Source organism: Pipistrellus kuhlii, unplaced genomic scaffold, assembly GCF_014108245.1.
Source record: "Pipistrellus kuhlii isolate mPipKuh1 unplaced genomic scaffold, mPipKuh1.p scaffold_m20_p_17, whole genome shotgun sequence".
Classification (NCBI taxonomy): Eukaryota; Metazoa; Chordata; class Mammalia; order Chiroptera; family Vespertilionidae; genus Pipistrellus; species Pipistrellus kuhlii.
Window position 1 is genome coordinate 5,026,750 of NW_023425482.1, and position 18,550 is coordinate 5,045,299.

General features: G+C 54.5%; 1 protein-coding gene across 2 annotated transcripts in view; it reads right to left on the reverse strand.

The window, feature by feature from the left end:
- Positions 1 to 18,550, reverse strand: part of ZNF469 (zinc finger protein 469) — a 187,844-nt gene that overhangs the window by 44,850 nt on the left and 124,444 nt on the right. Inside the window, exon 1 of one of the 2 annotated variants that reach the window (XM_036440235.2) lies at positions 7,130 to 7,373. The exons of the other annotated variant lie outside the window; for it this stretch is intronic. The gene's annotated coding sequence lies outside the window, so the exon portion shown is untranslated. Of the gene's footprint in view, positions 1 to 7,129; positions 7,374 to 18,550 lie in introns of those variants that run through there. 2 annotated transcript variants of the gene reach the window in all.

Here is an 18,550-nt window from a genome sequence, read left to right on the forward strand (position 1 = left end):
GCATGCCAGAGACTCCACAGCTGAAGAGCACGTACAGCCTGCGGTGCACATCAGCCATGTGCAGGCGTGACCACTGAGTGCTTGCATGTGGCTGGTCAGAACTGAGACGTGCACTAGGTGTGAAGTGTACACGGGACCTCAAGAACCTAAACCCTATCACTGATTTTATACTGATTACATATTGAAATGATATTTTGGATATAGTGTATTAAAATTAATTTCATCTGTTTCTTTTTATGTTTTTAAATGTAGTTACAAGAACATTTAAAATTACCTTTGTACCTTGCAATTGTGGCTTGCATTTTATGTTATATACTAGAGGCCGAAGCACAAAATTCGTGCAAAAGTAGGCCTTCGCAGCCACAGCAGTTGCCTCGATCCCGTGGCTGCAGCCTCGGCTTCGTCGGAAGGTCGTCCAGAAGGGCGGCAGGATGGCCGTTGGGTGGATTTGCATATTACCCTTTTATTACTATAGATTATATTATATTATTATTATATTCATGTACATACTCATAGGCACAATGACATACTCACACACATATACACTCACATATACACACACACACACGCACACGCACATGCATGGCACACACATACAAACGCTCACATGTGCATGCACATAGGAACACACAAGCACACATATACACGCACTCACTCACACGCATGTGGGTGTACACCATTATGTACACATGAGCACACAATATATACATGCACGTGCTCACAGATGTGCACATACGTGTCCACACACATACATGCATGGAGCACACTCATATACACACTTCCCTGGTGACTGCACACTGCCACATGCTGGGACAAGAGAAGGCTTTGGTTTCTGGGTTTCTAGGCATGTCGGCAAGATAACAATTTCCCCATCTGCGTGCTCAGAGCTCGGGGGCCCGGGCTGAGGTTCAATCCTGGGCCCCGCTTCTGCTGTGCAGCTCTGAGCCAGTGCTTCTGCCTCTCTGTGCTGGTTTCCTGTCCATAGAAAGGGGCTGAAGAGGCCCCCTACCCTTCATACTGGTGGGAATGAGAAATGCTGCAGCTGCTGTGGGGCACAGTCTGGAACCTTCTGAAAGGGTGATCTTGAACACATGACCCCGCAATTTCACTCCTAGGTGTCTACCCAAGAGAAACGAAATTACACATCCACATAAAAAAACTGCACATGAGCCCTAGCTGGTTTGGCTCAGTAGATAGAGTATCAGCCTGCGGACCAAAAGGTCCCAGGTTCGATTCCAGTCAAGGGCACATGCCCAGGTTGCGGGTCAGTCCCCAGTGGGAGGCGTGCAGGAGGCAGCGGATCAATGATTCTTTCATCATTGATGTTTCTATCTCTCTCTCCCCCTCTCCTTTCCTCTCTGAAATAAATAAAAATATATTAAAACAAACGAACAAACAAACAAACAGAACTGCACACAGCAGCGTTACGCACAATAGCCAAAAGGTGAACATAGCTCAAATGTCCCTTGGCGCTAAACAGATAAGCAAAACGCGGTCCATCCATACCCTGGAATATTATTCAGCCTTAAAAAGGAAGGAAGCCCTAGTGTAGGCTTCCACATGGATGAACCTTGAAATCATTATGGCAAGCTAAGAAAAGCAGTCACAGAAAGGCAAATACTGTGTGATTTCATTTATAGGAAATGTCCTGAAGAGACGAACCCGCAGAGACAGACAGTAGCTTAGTAGTTGCCAGGGACTGGGGGAGGGGGAGTGGGAGTGACTGCCAAGGACATGGGGTTTCTTTAGGGGGTGATGAGACTGCTCTAGAAAGAGATGGTTGTAATGGTTGCACAACCTTGTGAATATACTGAAACCCACGGGACTGGGCACTTCAAAGGGGTGAATTGTATGCTGTGCTCCTGCAGTGGCGCGCTGATTAGGGCACAGACGCCCACGAGCAGCCGGCACCGCAGCCACCACCTCCAGCACCGGGACCTGGTCCTGGCTCCTCTCCTCTGTCTGGCCATGGCCTTGGTAAATCCACACTGACCACTCCCTGGTGTGTTGCATCAGTCACCACTCACACCCCTTGCAAGGAGCCCAGAGAAGCCCCTCGGCAGCATCCCTAGAGGGCAGTGCCCTGCCGGCCAAGTGAGGGCTCAGAGGAGCAGGCCCTGTTTACACACACCGCCTGGCCCAGCCGCCTGGAGGAATTCGGAAAATGCAACGGGCACATTCTGCAGGCAGAGGCTGTGCCCAGGCCGTTGGAAAGACTCAATGGCCACTCATGAATGCGGATTCTGTTTGGCCACTGGGTGGGACACTGGCCCTGTGAGCAGCCCAGAGTCAGGACAGAGGCTGTTAGCAGGACACTCTATCCCCTCTCTCCCCCCTGCCCACTCATAGGAGACAGGATGGAAGGAGAGGCTGGTGTGAATGCCATTTCATTCATGTGCATCAGTCACTAATCTCCTGCTCTCACTGTCCATGGGCACCCCCTCCTTCCTTCCTCTGGGGTCCCGGGGGTGGCCCAGGACACGTAGCTGCGTACTGCATCTTGAAGGAAGGCCTACCTGGCCCTCTCTGTATTGAAACCAGGGCCCCCACGGGGTCAGGGCCTGGTTCTGGCCTCATGGCCCCTACCCTGAGACCCCTCTAAGCCATTGGTTTTTACTCAAGGACCTCACCTGACCTAGTCTGGGAGGTGGAGAGCTGGGTGTGAGCTTCCCTGGGAGAGAAGAGGAAAGCGGTCTGTTAGCTCCTCAGCGATGGTGTGGCCCCCTCTCGCTGTAAGTGCTGGGTGACAGGGAAGACAGGGAGAGAAGGGGGCCTGGGTCTACCAGGAAGGCCCCAGATTCCCCAGACAAGCACTGCCTTCTAACCTTCATCTTCAGGCTCTTCCCCCCCCCCCCCTACACTGGTCATAAACGATGCTTATATTTGGAACTGTCCTCCCTGAAGCCAGCTCTATTTAAACAAGGATGTAATTCGCAGCGACCACTTCAATCCCGACAAGAGCGGGATGAGTAATGAGCCGAGAACATATAGTTTGGTGCCGGGGTCACAGCCCCCAAACCCCGGCCAATGCAGTCAGTGATCTCACGTTCTGGTGGCTGGGAGTCAGGACCAGCAACCGCAGGCGGCTGTATGAGGGGGCGGAGCCCGGAGGCTTTGAAGAACATCTGGAGGCAGGAACTCACTGTGCTGACCGCAGCTGGGCTCCAAGTCCCCGGCACTCCTGGGGTGGGTCCCTGCCCGCCTGCTGCCCTGCTGCCCACCCCTCCCCAGAGCTGTCTTGGCCCTCCTGGGCCAAGGGGAAATCTATAGGGATGACGTTGACCCAGAAAAATGCAGAGGGGGCCCAGATACTTGACAGCACCTGACGAGGGAGGAGGGCGTCCCAAGTCAGCAGTGACAGATGCCTCCGCTCTCAGGGCCTCTGGAGGCGCAGCAGCAGCACGCATACACATACATGACAGGTTGTGTGTGACATCCCAGGATCAAGGACAGAGGCCGTGAACAGCGCACATCTCTAACGTGGCACTGCCTCTTGTGCTCTGGTACCTTTGGGTATAAACAGAAGGTGTTCACAGTCCCAGAAACCAAGGCCTGGTGAGCGCAGTGTGGGCTGGTGCCCTGTGCAACGAACAACCTGCCATTGCCCAGGCCCATCTTTCCTTCCACTCAGGGAAACGATGGGTCCTTGGCTGAGTTCATGAAGGGGCTGAGTTACAAAATCGCAGTCAGTCCCCGAGGACAGCATCTGCCACCCCAGCCATGGCCACAGGTGAATGGTAAGAATAAACTAGCAAGGAGAGACTGAGGACGAAGACCCTGGTTACCTGCACAGCCACCTCATCCAGCTCACCTCCCCATGCTCACTACGTAATGGGCCAGTTCCACCAGAGAACCAGATCCTGAACGTCCCCCAGCCAGTATGTGCTGACTGCTTGCTGTACCTGGCTGAGCAGGATGGGGCTCTGAACAGGGTGTCTTCAAGAGGGACGGTCTATCAGGAGCACACAGACTATTAAGGTGGGATCTGGAAGGGCAGAAGGCAGAGCAGAGGGAGGGGCGTTCTGATGGGGAGAGTGGGACCATGTAGCATGGCCAGGAGGAGGCTGGCTGGTGGAGATGGAAGCCAGAGTGTCCAGGACGAGAGGTGGGAAGAGGAAGCCAGTGTTCTGAGAATGGATGATGAAGACTGAATTGGGAAAGGAAAACGGGATTGGAGAGAGGCCGGCCTTGAATGCAGCTCCAGCTCTAGCTCTGTGTGCAGTGGGCGGGAGGGCGGGCTGGGCACCCTCTTTCCTAAGTCTCTTCCCAACTACTTGCTTCTAGAATGAACCAAAGCAAAGATGGCTAGCTGGCTTGGGTGAGCCGCTCTCTGGGGAGGTAGCATCCAACAGGGCTGGGATGTATCCTGCCTTGCCTGCATTACTGTTTCCTACTACCTCCTCCGTCCTAGACTCTTAAAAAGAAATCCTCATTTGAGGACATACTTAGAGTGAGAAGAGAGAGAGAGAGAGAGAGAGAGAGAGAGAGAGAGAGAGAGAGAATGAGATTTAATCAGTTGCCTTCCAACTGGGGATTGAACCCAAAACACAGGTATGTGCCCTGACCTGGAATCGAACTGGCAACCTTTTGGTGCACAGATTGATGCTCAACCTTTTGGTACACAGGATGAGCTACTCTGCCTGGGCCACCCTAGATTTTTAGCTGGCATCTGTACCCTTCTAAGTCTTTCACATCTTCAAAACTCTCCCCACAGAACCTGCAAGGCTCCCCAGACCCGTGGGTAGTACCTTGGTGTGGCAAGCCTCTATCTCTCAGCCATCCCACAAAACCTGTGAGTTCTTCCCATTTTTCCTGATGAGAAAATTGAGGTCAGAGATGTTGGTGACTTGCATAGAGCCCTGAGCAGCTGATTCTGGAGCCCACACTCTTAGTCAGTACCCCACCTTCTCCTCACTCTCGGTCCTTCATTTTGGATGAGGAAGCAGACAAGTAACTGAATTCTTAGGATGAGGCAAAAGCAGGAGGAAGTGGGGCGGGGCTTGGCTCGGAGGTCTAGGGCTCCAGAGGAATCCACAGTGTGAACTGATGTCAAGAAGCACATGCGTCTTTGGCACCCAATGGTGGCAGGTTTCCAGAAGGAAGGAGGTGAGAGCAGGTCTCCGCTTCCAGGCCACCCTGGTGTTCAGCCAACGTGGAGATGGGGTAGAGACACACCGACTGTCTCCCAGGGAGGGAGGCAGGATGGAGCCTGACTGGGAAATGTCAGGTCAGAAAAGGTGCAAGACCAGAAAAGATGAGGCCTGAAGGGGCCACAACCTCTGTGTTAACATTCTCTAAAGGCAGCTGTGCATAAGAGTTAACCTGACGTCCGGTGTGCTGCCCATGAGACCGGGGCTTGGGTGACAGGAAACACAGGTAGGAGGAGGCTTTTTGCTCAGCCAGAGAGCCTTTTCTCACAGCCCTCTGGCTATTCCAGGGGTGGTGTCATGGATGGGCTGCTATGATAAGAAGTGACCCCTTCATCGCTGGGGGGTATTCAAGCAGAGTCAGTAACCTGGAAAGCAGAGTCCAGTGGAGAATGAAGCCCTGACAAAGGGGCTGAAGTTCATGACCTTTAAGTTCCTTCTGACTATGAAATCCCGGGACGTTTCCAAAGGGCCAGGGGCTGCACCAGCCTGAGGCCCAGGTACAGAGGCCATACACCCTTCACTTACGCTTTCCTGTAGGGGCCATGGTTTCCCCTCAAGACACCCAGCTTTCCCATTCCTCCCTCTTCCCACTCACAGGTGAGGCTCTTGGCAAGCTCTGCCCCCTGACAGGTCCACGGCCTGCCAGGGTGGGCATATGGCACATGAGGGCACACCCTCCCAGAGGCTGCCCTTCCCCAAACTGTAACTGCCTAGCTTCCACTCTGATACTAGCTTGGCATTTACCTATTGGTTTAGTTTGTTATCAAGAAGGCTGGGTCTGGGGGTGTCTGGATCAGTGTGGGGCACAGAGGGGGCTCAATACACATTTTTTTCCACCAACAGGCAGAGTCTAACAGATCGAGAGAGACTACCGGCCATTGCTTCTCACTAGCTGTGCTGCGTTGGCACAGTTACCTGACCTCTCTTATCCTCAGTTTCTTCATCTGGAGTTTGGGCACCTCCTATCCCATGATATGAGGATTAAAAGCAGTAACACGTGGCACCGTTTCTATGTGGTGCCGGGTGTAAGGAGTGCAGCCACCACCAGGGCGCAGGAGGCCACTCACCTCAAAGCCCCCTAACGCCTGTCTCCCCGGCGCCCAATTGCCTGTCCCCCCACACCCTGCTGCTCAGGCCTAAGGCGCAGCGGCAGGATCGGGGTGGCCGGAGGAGTCCCCGCGAGCCCCGTTGGCCTTCCCTTCCGGCCGCCGCCACGCGGCGCCGCGTCCCCACGGGTCCCTCCAGCCGGCGGCCTCCGCGCGGGAGTCGGCCCGGGGCGCGGGCCGGGCGGGGGCGCCGCGTGGCCTTCCCTACGGAGCTCAGCGGCGTGGAGTCCCTGGGTCGGCCCCAAAGACCCCACCCCGCCCTGGGCTGCCCGTGCCACCGCTCCCAGAGCTGCGGGCCAACATGCCCGGGGGCGGCCCGGAGGAGGCAGCGGACCGGCTGCTCCAGTCCTCAATGAATGAGCCAGCCCGCGGCCGCGCACCCCCAGAATCCCGGGTGCCATGCACTCCGGCTCTCCGAGGTCCAGCAGGGCGGACCCTGCCCCCAGCGTCCCCGCTCAGTGGCCCTGGTGGGCACGCAGCCCTGGGCAACCGGGCTGCACTTTGCAAAGTGCCCGGAGGTGTTGGCTGAGCCGTGCAAAACGGCGTTGGGCAGGGCAGAGGCTGGCCGGCCGGCCGGCGCGCGCGGCCCCCCAGACCCCCCGGCACCCTGGCGTTGGTGGCGCCGCACGTCCCCGGCCCGGCGAGAGAGGTCCGGGAGTCGAGAAGGGGCCTCGGGGAAGCGAGGCGGGAGGGTCCGTCTGACCCCGCCGGGGTGCCCTACCCAGGGCGCGGGGAGGAGCCAGGTCGGGGCCACGAGGGCACGGACAGCCAGATGACCCCGGGGTTCGAACCCAAGTCCCTTCGAACCCGAACCGGAGCGGGTGTCCCTGCCGGGTGCAGGGGCGGCGCGGGGCGCGGCGCGTCCACACTCACCTCCCGCTCCGAGGGCCCCGCTCCGCTCGCCGCTCTGGCGGACGCAGACGAGCGCGCTGCAGCGCGGAGCGCAGTCCCATCCCCGACCGACCGCAGGCCCGCCCGGGGCCGTGCAGACGGGCCGCGCGCCCGCCGGGCACCGAGCCGCCCCGCCGCCGCCGCGCCGCGCTCTGCCCCTGCGGGGCGGGGTGGGGAGAGGAGGAGAGCAACCTCCACCCGCTTCCCAGGCCGGCGCGCGAGCAGGCCAAGTCCTCTCCAAACAAGTTCTCGCAGCGGCAGCGGCTGGGTGCGCAGAGAGCCCTCCGCCCAGCCTCGGGCAGCCCGTGGGTCAGCCCCCAGGCTTCGGTTACAGACTTCGCCACCCCTTCCTCTTCTACACCCTCTCCTGCTATTTTTAGCACCGCTCTTCCTAGGTGTTCTTTTCATGGGATACACTTCAGTGATGGGTGTCCCTGGTGGGAAAGGTATGGAAGCCACCAAACCCCATGCCATGCCCCCTTGCCAGCCCACCCCCAAACTGGCAGGGCTGTGCTGCTCAGATGCAAACCCGGATGTAGTGTGACTTTCAAAAGTATACGCGTGTGGTTTGCCATGTCTCCTTTATCCTCACCCGTCCTGGCCTGTCTCCAGCCCCCTGTAGGTATCAACACAGCAAACATTTTCCTCTTGTGCCTCTGGATGAGGGGCCATGCCACAATGGTCACAGGGCACTTGCCTGCAGAACTTCACTTTGAGGTCCCCCAGGTTGGCACCTTGAGGAAACCCTGGGAGGAGGTGCTCATCTCCAGGATAGAGTCAATGGTCCCTAAAATCTTGGCACCATTGCTCTGGATCCCCTTGTCCAGCCTCAGCCCATCACAGACAGACCAGGTGAATTCTGGAACACAGATGGTGGGAGCTGGGATCACGCAGGCTCCCTGCATGGGAGGGCCCTTACAAGTCATCTATTTAATCGCTTCAACCACAGATGAGGACGTTGAGGCCAAGAGAAGGAAGGGACCTGCTGAAGATCACAGAACCCGGTGTGAGTGACACTGGCTGTCCTGGGATACGCAGGAGCGAGCAGCTACTCCCTCGGATGGACTGGTGGGTGTCTGTCAAGGTCGGGAGAGCCCTCACTGGAGGTGTCCACGGATGGATCTGGCCCGTCCCCCACTCTAGACAAACTCGAGGTGTGGACTTAGGGCACTTCTAAGAGGCGAAATTGTAAGGGATACCTCACTTTACAGAAAGGCATCCTTTCAGAATCAGTCCTTTGAACAAAGTTCCCCCTGAGAGTGCTCAAGCTGCTTTAACTTACACAAGTTCAAGTTTCACACCCTCTTAGGAACACCTTTATTATGTAAAGCACGGTATAGGTAACGCACAGGATCCTGCACGAAGCTTGGAAACGAGTGAATGGACCTGGCCCTTGGCCCCGCCTGTGGCACTCTGGTTCTGCTCGAGGTGAGGGAGCTCTGAGCCCCCCTCCCCGCCCCCCAACAATTTACAGTAAGCTAAAGTGCAAGGCAAGTCAGAGTTTTCCTGTGCCTGCTCATTGTACTATCTGAAGAAGGTTCCAGAAACTCCTGCCAGTTGACTTGAAAATCTGAATGGGACAAGGGACTCCGAGGCCCCTGCCCCTGGCCCTACTTGGCACTGAGAGGCACCCAGCCTCAGCTCACATTTCCGTGGCATCATTCTGGGCGCTCGCTCTCCATGGAAAGTGGCACAGAAAGGGCCGAGAAACCCCCTCACGTTAATCGGTGTTTCAATCAAGTTGGTTTCCTAAAGTTTCCAGTGCTGAGGGTCCCCTGGCTCAGACAAAGTTCCCAGAAGGTATTTCCTACCTGATCTTTCCTATGGGGTCTATTCTTATTTCTAAGAAAGCTAGTTTCAGAACTCACCTGTATGTGTGCGTGTGTGTGTGTGTGTGTGTGTGTGTCCAGCCCATGGCACACCTGGCTGTGAGAAGCTAGTTCTCTCACCAGTGTGCGGCAGTGACAGAAGCCCCCACTTAATGTTGGCGCCCAAGACCACAGTCCTAAGAGCTGATGGACCCCTACCCCCTGGACCAGGTGCTGTGCAGATGAATGAACCCCACAACCTCGCTTTTCCCATTTCACAGGGAGCTTTAGCACATGTCCCAGGCCACGCGGCATGCGACCCCAGTGTCACCATCCACAGCGCTGGGAACTCAGCCCTTCAGGCTGAGACCCTGGACAGCCCCTGACCTCCCACCTCAATCCTGCTTTGTATAACCCAGCACTTCTCAGTGTGTGTGTGTGTGTGTGTGTGTGTGTGTGTGTGTGTGACTTTGCCCTCCAGGGGACTTCAGCAATGTCTAGGGACATTTTTGGTGCTCACAACTAGGGCACAGGACAGTCCATGACAAAAATGACTGGGCCCCAGATGCCAACAGAGCTGAGGGTGAGGAGGCTGGTGTCTGTAGCCTGCTAGGGTTAGGCGGTGGTCCAGGCCCTGGATCCCAGCACTCCTCTGTCTGGCCAGGTGGCACCTTCTCTTCACAGTTTCCAAAGTTGAACATATAGCTGCATCCATCTCTCCTGGAAGGAGCTGTCTGACACTGGACACCGCCCGGGGTGCTGAGGAGGGGTGTGGACTGTCAGGGTCCCACATGGGAGTCCCTGCCCCTTTGCTCTGAGACCTACCAGAGCTAGGAGGTGCCTGCAGTGCCCCCGGCCAGCCCCCATGCCGCCTGGGACCCGAGACCCACTCCTGCCAACCTCAAGGAGCAGAGCCCCCCTGCCCTGCTCCCTTCTCCCCCGCAAGTGCCGGGAGATCCAGTCAGCGCTCCTGAGTCATCCCTTTGACTTTTGCCTGATGTCAAAATGAAACCACGGACCCAAAGCCAGAGCAGGGATGGGGGGAGTGAGAAACCTCCAGCAAATTCCAGGGGCATAGTGTCACATGGCCGCCCTAGCTGGACACCAACAGCCCCTTGGCATGTGGACACACGTCTGTCCAGATAGCCTCACACCTGGAAAGCAATGTCCCACATCTGCCTGGTGAGAAGGTTCATGCCAGACCCAGTGGGTCCCCAAGGACAAGACCTTGTCCCTGGGAAATGAGGTTTCTGACATGGACCGGGCTTATGGCCGTGCCATGGGGTATCAGATGTATAAGCTCTCCTAGAGAGTTTGCAGTTTCACCTGTGATCTTTTGAGATGCCTCAGGGTCTTTAGCCCTATTTTCCAGATGAGGAAACTGAGGCTGGAAGAGGCATGGAGTCCACCCTAAGGGCATGGGCGTTAGCAGTAGAGGCTGTCTGGGTGCTGCTTCTCTGCTCCTCTGCCTGCTGCTGGTCTCCTCGCAGAGTTCAGGGTGAGGTGGGGCAGCCAGTGGCTGCCTGAACCCTGGCGCACATTCTCAGCTTCACAGAGGTGCTTCCTGGTAACCCCACTTCTCCCCAATTTGTTGACTGTTGTCCCATTAAGATGCACTTCAGCACAAGTGACAGCAAATACGGAAGTATTGTACATAGAACCTGAGACCTCTCTAGGAATCAGCGACGGGACCCATCAGCGCTAATTATCTGTGCACTGGCCCCGATTTCTAGAAAGTAGGATCCAGGGAACCCACATTAGGAACATATCAACATTGGCAATACTCACCAATTAGCCTGTGAACTCAGGGAGCCTGGCACAGGCAGGCCTGACCTCTGTCCCCCACTGTGCCCTCCCAGCTCTGTGTCCTTGGGCAAGTCAGCAGCCTCTCTGAGCTCCCGCCTGTTCATCTGGGACTTAGAAGTGGTGACACCCACTACTCAGAGAGGATTTGAAAGGCCAAGGGCGCCGGCCCCTGAGGTGTGGGGGTCAGCCCTAGCTCCTCCTGAGACTGGATGGGGCCTCGGGGTCTCCGAGGATTGAGGCATGATAGTGGTGCTCCAGGGCGAAGGGGCAGTGACCCCACGGACACAGGACCTTGATGCCCGGCATTTATTCAGAGCAGACCCTCCCTGGCTCTGACACAACCCCTGCATCTCCTCAATTACCCAGGGTCTCAGACATCAGAAAAAAGAAAACGCAGGCTCTGGAGCACAGAAAGGAATGGAAATGAATGAATTTTTATCTGCCAGGCATAGCATTAGCTTTACTGCTCAACTGCATGCAGCTCCTCAGTGGTTACACGCAGCACCTGTATTTGATGAGTTTTGTGGGTATGTTTGCAGGGTCTGCTGTGATGGGGTGGGGCTCATTCCAGAAAGTGGGGGTAAATGGTGGGAAGGAGTGAGAGGGAGTTAGGAGGGAAAGAGAAAGAGAGGAGGAGGGGAAGGGTTGGGAGAAGGGGTCCAGGAGGAGGTAAGGAGGGGGAGAGGAGGTAGGAAAGCCCCAGAGTGGCCCAGTGGGTGGGGCTGGAGTCCTGGAACCTCTTTCCAAGGAGACATTCCAGACTGACGGCGGCGCATGACTCAGCGCCCTAAGCAAGGTTGTTTCTGCCCCTGTCTTCCTGTCTTCCCAACAGTCCCATTTGTGAGCAAAAAGAGGGCAAGGAAAGGGGTGCCCAGAGGAGGTTCTCCACACAGACACAGGCATGCCCTCCTGCCACTCGCCACGCTTTCAAAAGCGTGAGCCAGCCCAAGCCATGGAGCGCATAGCAGGGCAGGGTCTAGGTGTACAGTTCTTCCTAGAATCAGACTCTTTCCCAGGACTGGCAGTCCACCTCTTCCTCTCCTCCCAGCACCAGCTACTCTGCCTCCAGGAAGTCCTCCCTGCCGGCACAGAGGCTCACGTCTTCCATGTTTTCTGAGCAGGGCTAGAGGGCAGTTGGCAGCCGGGGTCCAAACCCTAACGTTGCCTTCTGCCAGTTGTATGACCGAGCCTCAGTTTCCCCATCTGCTGTGGTAAATCAGACTCTTTAGCAAATGGACTAGGGCCCATGGGTGGCTGTTCACCTCCCGATACTCTCAGCAGAACATCCCAGACTCAGCCTCTCACAGGCCTTCAATATGGGAATCCTTCTAATGAAAAGAAAACAGAGGCAGCAGAGACCAGCCCAGCCACGGTAACCCAAGCCAGCAGCCTGGTGCATGAATGGGCCCTTTCATGGGATGGCCACAGAGTGAGGGCCTGGGGTGGAGATATCCGTGTTCGGCTTAAGGAATGGCAGAGCCCAGGGCAGGGAGGAGAGGGATCTCGGCCGTTAGCTTCAGGCTCTGTCTTCGGGGCCTCGGAGCCCAGCTTCCTCCCCTCTGTCCTGGATGCCCCATGACACCAAGTCTGGCTGCCGGAAGGAGCCGGCCCTCCCTGTTCCAAATGCCACTGTCCTTATTTTTTCTTATAATTATGTCTCTGAGGGATAACTACAAATTTACATTTTGCTCAGCTCGGTCATTTATCCAGAGCCCGCGTGGAAGGCCAGGCTGTAAAAGGCGCATTGATGTGTGTTTTTGTGTTGCTGGGGTGACTGGCTGAGGTGCGTGGACACACTGGCCCTTTTAGCCAGGGCGGCTCTGTGAACAGCGTTGCCCTCACCACCTGGGCCTGTGCAAACGCCTCCGCGCCGCTCGCCATGAATGACTTCAGTGTACAGAGGTTTTCTTTTTCCATACCTGGCCACCAAAACTTCCAACATTCTTCTAGAAAAAATGTGGCAAGTTTCCCTGAGATCGTTCTCTTGCCGAAGGCTTATCCATCCTGGTCCTGCCCAAACGTAAGGCAGCTCTTCTTTACTTTAGTGACATTAAAGGAAAGCCGTGCTTCCATTTTTGCCACCTGCTGCCGTGGTTCCAACAATAGTTCCCTTCTGACTTCATGGGGGACAAAGGCTGGCGATCAGACATTTCCCTGAGTCTTTGAAGAAACATTGAGAGGTGACCGTGTAGCTCCATGTTCTGACTGCACCTACAGAGGTGATCAGGCTCCAGTCTGAGCATAGAGCCAGGGGGAACCAGCTCAGTGAGCCCCACTCTGGACATCAGCAGATACTCAGATGGCCCCCAGCCTGGGCACAGGCTGTCCTTGATGTCCCCAACCAACCCTGCCAGGCACTGCCCGGATGCCGCCTCTCCGCCCTGGGCAGTGTCCTTCAGAAGACACCTCCTCCAGGGAGAATGCTGATGACAGGACAAGAGGGGCAGTGATGGACAGATGGGTGGCCTGACTTCAAATCGATCTGCATGTGGATGCACGTGAGTGTATGTGTGTATGAGTGTGTACATGTGTGTATGTACATGTGTATGTTTGTGAAAGGAAATATGTGTGTCAGTGTTTTTCTCTATATGAGTGTAGGTATATGCATGTGTTAGAGAATGTGTATGTGTGCATGAGTGTGGATATATATGTGTTTACATGTATGTAGATGTGTATGAGGATGACTGTGCATGTATATCCATTTGTATGTATATGTATGTGTGAGTGTGTGCCAGTGTGTGTCTATGTGTGCTCAGAGTGTAGTGATGTGCGAAGCCCAGAGCCCCGGCCCCGCAGATACCTGACACGACAGTCAGAGAAGGCTGGCTTCTCCTGCCTCGCCCCCAGCCCTTTCTGCTTGCCCATGCCTCAGTTACCCAGGGTCCTCGTGGGGACACACTCCCACGCAGGCTGGGCACTCTCCTGGCTTTCTGCCTTAGCTCAGTGGGGCTGACTTAAGAGATCCTTTCAAATAAAACCCAGGGACCGCAGGCCCATCCTGATGTCTGGATGTTGGGTGGGAGCGGGGAAGAGGCAGTGGGTTTATGGCTCAGTGACTATTACCCGACCCCACAGAGGTCTCTGGCCCTAGTTCCTTGTTACTCCCAAGTCCTCCCAGTCCCGGGCCTCAGACTCCAGTGTGACCACTCCTCCTGGTTCTTGTGCTAATCTCTCTTCTACGTCCTGCCCACTGGCCTCCTGGCCTTGCCTGCACATCCTGCTTTCCTCCAACACCCTGCTGCCCCTCTCACGGTGGCGGCTCCTATCCTGCCCCTCCTCCACGTTTGGATGCAGATTACCTGCCTCTCATCCTACACTGTCCCTGGGCCAGCCTGCAGAGGGAGAGGGTGGTCCATCTGCAACCCCTTCCCCAGGCCAGCCCCTTCCTCAGGGAGCTCCCAGTGGCTATGGAGCCTCTGGAGAGAAGAGCAAATCTTGTAAACAGCAGCCTTGCTCTGGCCTCACTGATCATAGGGGAGTCCCTGGCCTCCTCCTCCTCCCAGGCCGAGTTGCCCAATACAGTGGCCGGTATTCACAGGCAGCTGTTTACATTCAAATTGAGTAAAAGTAAAACTCAGTTCCCCAGGTGAGCTCGTCACATTTCAAGTGAATGAGTGACATCCCAGTACCCAGGGCAGACATCACCAATCCACTGGGTGCTCACCCCTCATATCTCCCAGTCCTCCTGAACTGTGCCTCCCAGGGAGCTCTTCCACAGAGGGGCGAGGACACCTCACACAAGTTCACACCTGTGCTGAGCCTGCCACCTGGCCAAGAACCTCAGAACTTAAAGACCCTCAGGCCTAACTTGGGATGCAGAGCACTTGACTGTTGGCCCGATGCATGGTCCTGGTGTTTTTGACATGTGAGGTTTGTATGAATATAACCAGTTCTCATGCTGTCAGGGCATTTCACTGCTAGGTGTTTCCTTAGAGCAAACAAAACATTCATGTATCATGTGTGCTCTGGAACACACAGGGTACCCTACCATTGCTACACCTGAAGCACAGCCAGCATGCTTCCAGGGCACAGATGCAGCCTCTTGGAACTCAGTAGCACCCCAACCCCAGCACAATTGCACACACTTGTGTTTGTTAATGAAATTCTAGATGTGTAGAAATGTGTTTTAGTGTTAACAGAACAATGTCCTACCCATTGCAAAAATGCTCAGGGGCACCTCAGAAATGATCTTTCTAAAACACAAACTTTGTCATGTCATGTACCTGCTCACAAGCCTCTCATGTACCTTCAATTGGAGACCTAAAGCCTTTTTGCACCAGGCCCTAAGCCTGGTTCCCAGTCTCAGCGCCTGTCCCTCTTCTTCCTGATGATGATGATGATGATGATCATGATCATGGCGAAGGTGTCAGTGATAGTAATAATGGTGAAGATGATAATGATTATGATGGTGATGATAGCAGTGATGGTGACAATGATGATGATGATGGTGATAGTGATGATGGTGGCAATTATGGTGATGGTAGTGATAATGATGATAGTGATGATGACAATGTGATGAGGTTGATTATAATGATGGTGTGATGGTGGTGATGATGGTGATGGTGATAATGAGGGTGATTATAATGATGGTGGTGATGATGGTGATAAAGATAATGATTGATAGCCGAAACCGGTTTGGCTCAGCCGTAGAGCGTTGGTCTGCGGACTGAAAGGTCCCAGGTTCGATTCCAGTCAAGGGCATGTACATTGACTTTTCTAGCTCTCTATTCCTCTCCCTTCCTCTCTGTAAAAAAAAAAATCAATAATTAAAAATCAATATTAAAAAAATTTTAAAAAAGAAAAAAAAAGATAATGATGATGATGTTTTTTATTACTACCAAATTCTCTCCTTCAAAGAATGCTCCTGTTTCCTGCTTTTCTTGCTTAAAACATAGAACTTCATGGGATGCCGAACTCTTGGTGGGCTCGGCAGGTATGGGAGTGTGTGTGAGTGGAGAAAGCTCAACAGCAGGAACACACTGGGCACTTGTGTTCTGAGAGACACTGGTATAGCTTCTCCCCTCTCTGGGCTGTTTTCCCTACCTGTGAGCAATTGAACCGGGTGATACCTAAAGGGTCCTTCTGGGTTTAAGGTTCTTGAGGATCAGTTTTCTATTATATCAATTGGTCTTGCAGGGATCCTGCTTCCTCCTTGAGATATTTGTATTTTCCTGGGAGCCCCGCTCCATCTCCAGGAACAGGAATGAGCAGGTACATAACTTGGGGTGACATGCTCTATAGAGCTGACCACTCTAGCTTTGGGTGAACTTGGGTGACGATGGGCACATTCTGAACCCCATGAACCTAGTTTCCTCCTTGAGTTTATTATCTTCACCTCTCAAAGAGGCCTGAGGATACATGGAAGAAGGCAGGGTAGGGCTGGGTTCAGAGCCTGTGGCTTGGGGACACCAACCTTCTACCAGGCCGTTTCAGAGACTGGGACACACCCAAGAAGGGGCAGATTTCATCCTTGTCCTCATGGGCTGTCCTCCCCAATGCCTACTTCTTTCTCTCTCCTGGAGGGTGTGGTGCCTGAGGTCCTCAGCCGTGGTCACCTGAGAGCTGGTTTCTCAGATCTCCACTCTGAGTTCCTCTCAGAACTAATAGAGTGGCTCTCAGGAGATCGGTCATCTCTGTGTGGAGACTTCTCTTTTCAATGAGCATGGTGTACTGGGCTGAGTTGTGTTCCCCTAAAAGATGTGCTCAAGTCCGAGCCCCTAGTACCTGTGAATGTGGCCTTATTGGGAAATTGGATCTTATGGACGTCATCAAGGTGAAGTCACAACAGACCAGGACGGCCCCCATCCAAAAACTGGGTCCTTAGGAGAAGAGGAGAACCTGATCCCAGACTCCATGTGCTCACAAAGGCAGGAGGGAGCTGGAAGAGGGAGGAGACGTCCCCTTTAGAGCCTTTGAAAGGTGGCCCTGATGACATCTTGATTTTGGACTTCTGGCCTCCAGACTATGAAAGGATAAATTTCTGTGGTGTTTTTTTTTTTTTTTAATATGTTTTTATTGATTTCAGAGAGAGGAAAGGAAAGGGAGAGAGAGATAGAAATATCAATGATGAGAAAGAATCATTGATCAGCTGCCTCCCCCACACTCCCAGGCATGTGCCCTGACTGGGAATAGAACTGTGACCTCCTGTATCATGGGTAATCGCTCAACTACTGAACCACACCGGCTGGGCAGTTTCTGTTGTTTTAATCCACCCATTTTGTAGTCATTCGTTCCAGCAGCCCAGGACACTAAGATACCCAAGGACTGAGGGGTGGGCCAGTGACCCCAACAGGCAACATGACAAGAAAGATTAGCGGCCAGTGTACATAAATGTCCCGTCCCTGAAAGAGACACGATACAGCATCGCTTTCTTTAACACATAGTCAAAGGTTTAGCACACAGAGATCCCCAAGGTCGTCCAGGGTCTGAGACAGTGGGAGCTCCCACACGGCTATCTATCTGACATGTTCCTCCATTTTGTGAACTCATCCTGAGGAAGAATCGGATTCAGGGAGAGGTGGTGCCAGAGGTGGGCAGTCCACATAGATGCCCACAATAGAAGATGCTTTAACTGCATGTGCCCTGGACAGGAAGCACTAGGAAGTCACACTGCTCCAGACCTGGGAAATTGCCCCTTTTGTGCAAGTGCAAAAAGCCAGATGTACTAGTAAGAGACGTCTTGTTCATTAAAAAGGCAACAAAAACAAATGCTCGCTCCTGGGGCAGGAAGTGTGTGGGAGAATTTCCAGTGATGGGTCTCTCTGGGCCTGGGGATCAAGGGTCCTTTGGAAATTTCCCGGTTTGGGTTTTGCTATAGTTTCCAAAGCCTGTGTAAAGAGCAGGTATTATTTTTGAGGCAGGAAAATAATGCAATTAAAAACAGTGGCCTCAGCCCAAGTGCTTGAGGCCAGCGCTGCCCAGGCAGTGGCACACGGGATGGGACAGAGCAGGTGGCGGTGGTTTCTGAGGGCCCAGCAGGAGCAGGCTGTTGTGACTGTGCAGACCGCCCTGGGAGCCAAGGCCGAGGAGTGGGCACTTCTGTGACTGAGCTTCAGCTGGTCTGTGCCCCGCTCCGTCAGAGCTTGTTCTATCATCCGAGGGACAGCGTCATTCTACAGGATTGTCATGAAAACTTTAATGTGTGGGAGGGTGCTGTGTGCATGTGAGCTGTGACGTGAACACCTCAGTGCAAGATGAGGGCTGGGCTCAGAGAGGCCATGTGACTTGGTCAAGGTCTGTGGGCTGTGGGTTAACATTAAACCTTGCTGTGTCCAAAGTCAGTTCTCATGTCCTTCCCACATGGCTTCCAGCTCTTGCTTTGGAGAAGAGGGAGAGGAGTTCTCACAGGCCTCTGTCTTGCTGAGTGCCCGCCTTGGCCTCAGGGCTGGCCACACGCTCCGTTGGAGCACCAGAAGGAACAGACTTGGCTCAGCCCACATGCTGAGACGTACCAAGGAGTGTGGAGGAGCCCAGGGAAGAAACAACCGGCCTGGTCCAAAGGGGTGGATTTGCATGCCACTTGCATGCTGGGCTGGGAAGTGGTTCCCTGACATGTGGGTGTAGGCATGGCCTGGGAGTGGGTTTGGGAGTGGGCCCAGGGAAGGACCTTTGAGGTCACTGATGAGCGGCCAGAGCCATGTGTGAGACGCATGTCACCTGCTCAGTCTTTTCTCGTGGATCCCCGCCCCCTGCTGGAGGCCAGCCAGGACCAGGTCCCCTTGAAGTGCCACTGAGGCTCAGAGGGCTCATGATGGTGGTGGCCCTTGCTCCAGGAGAGATCTGAGCTAAC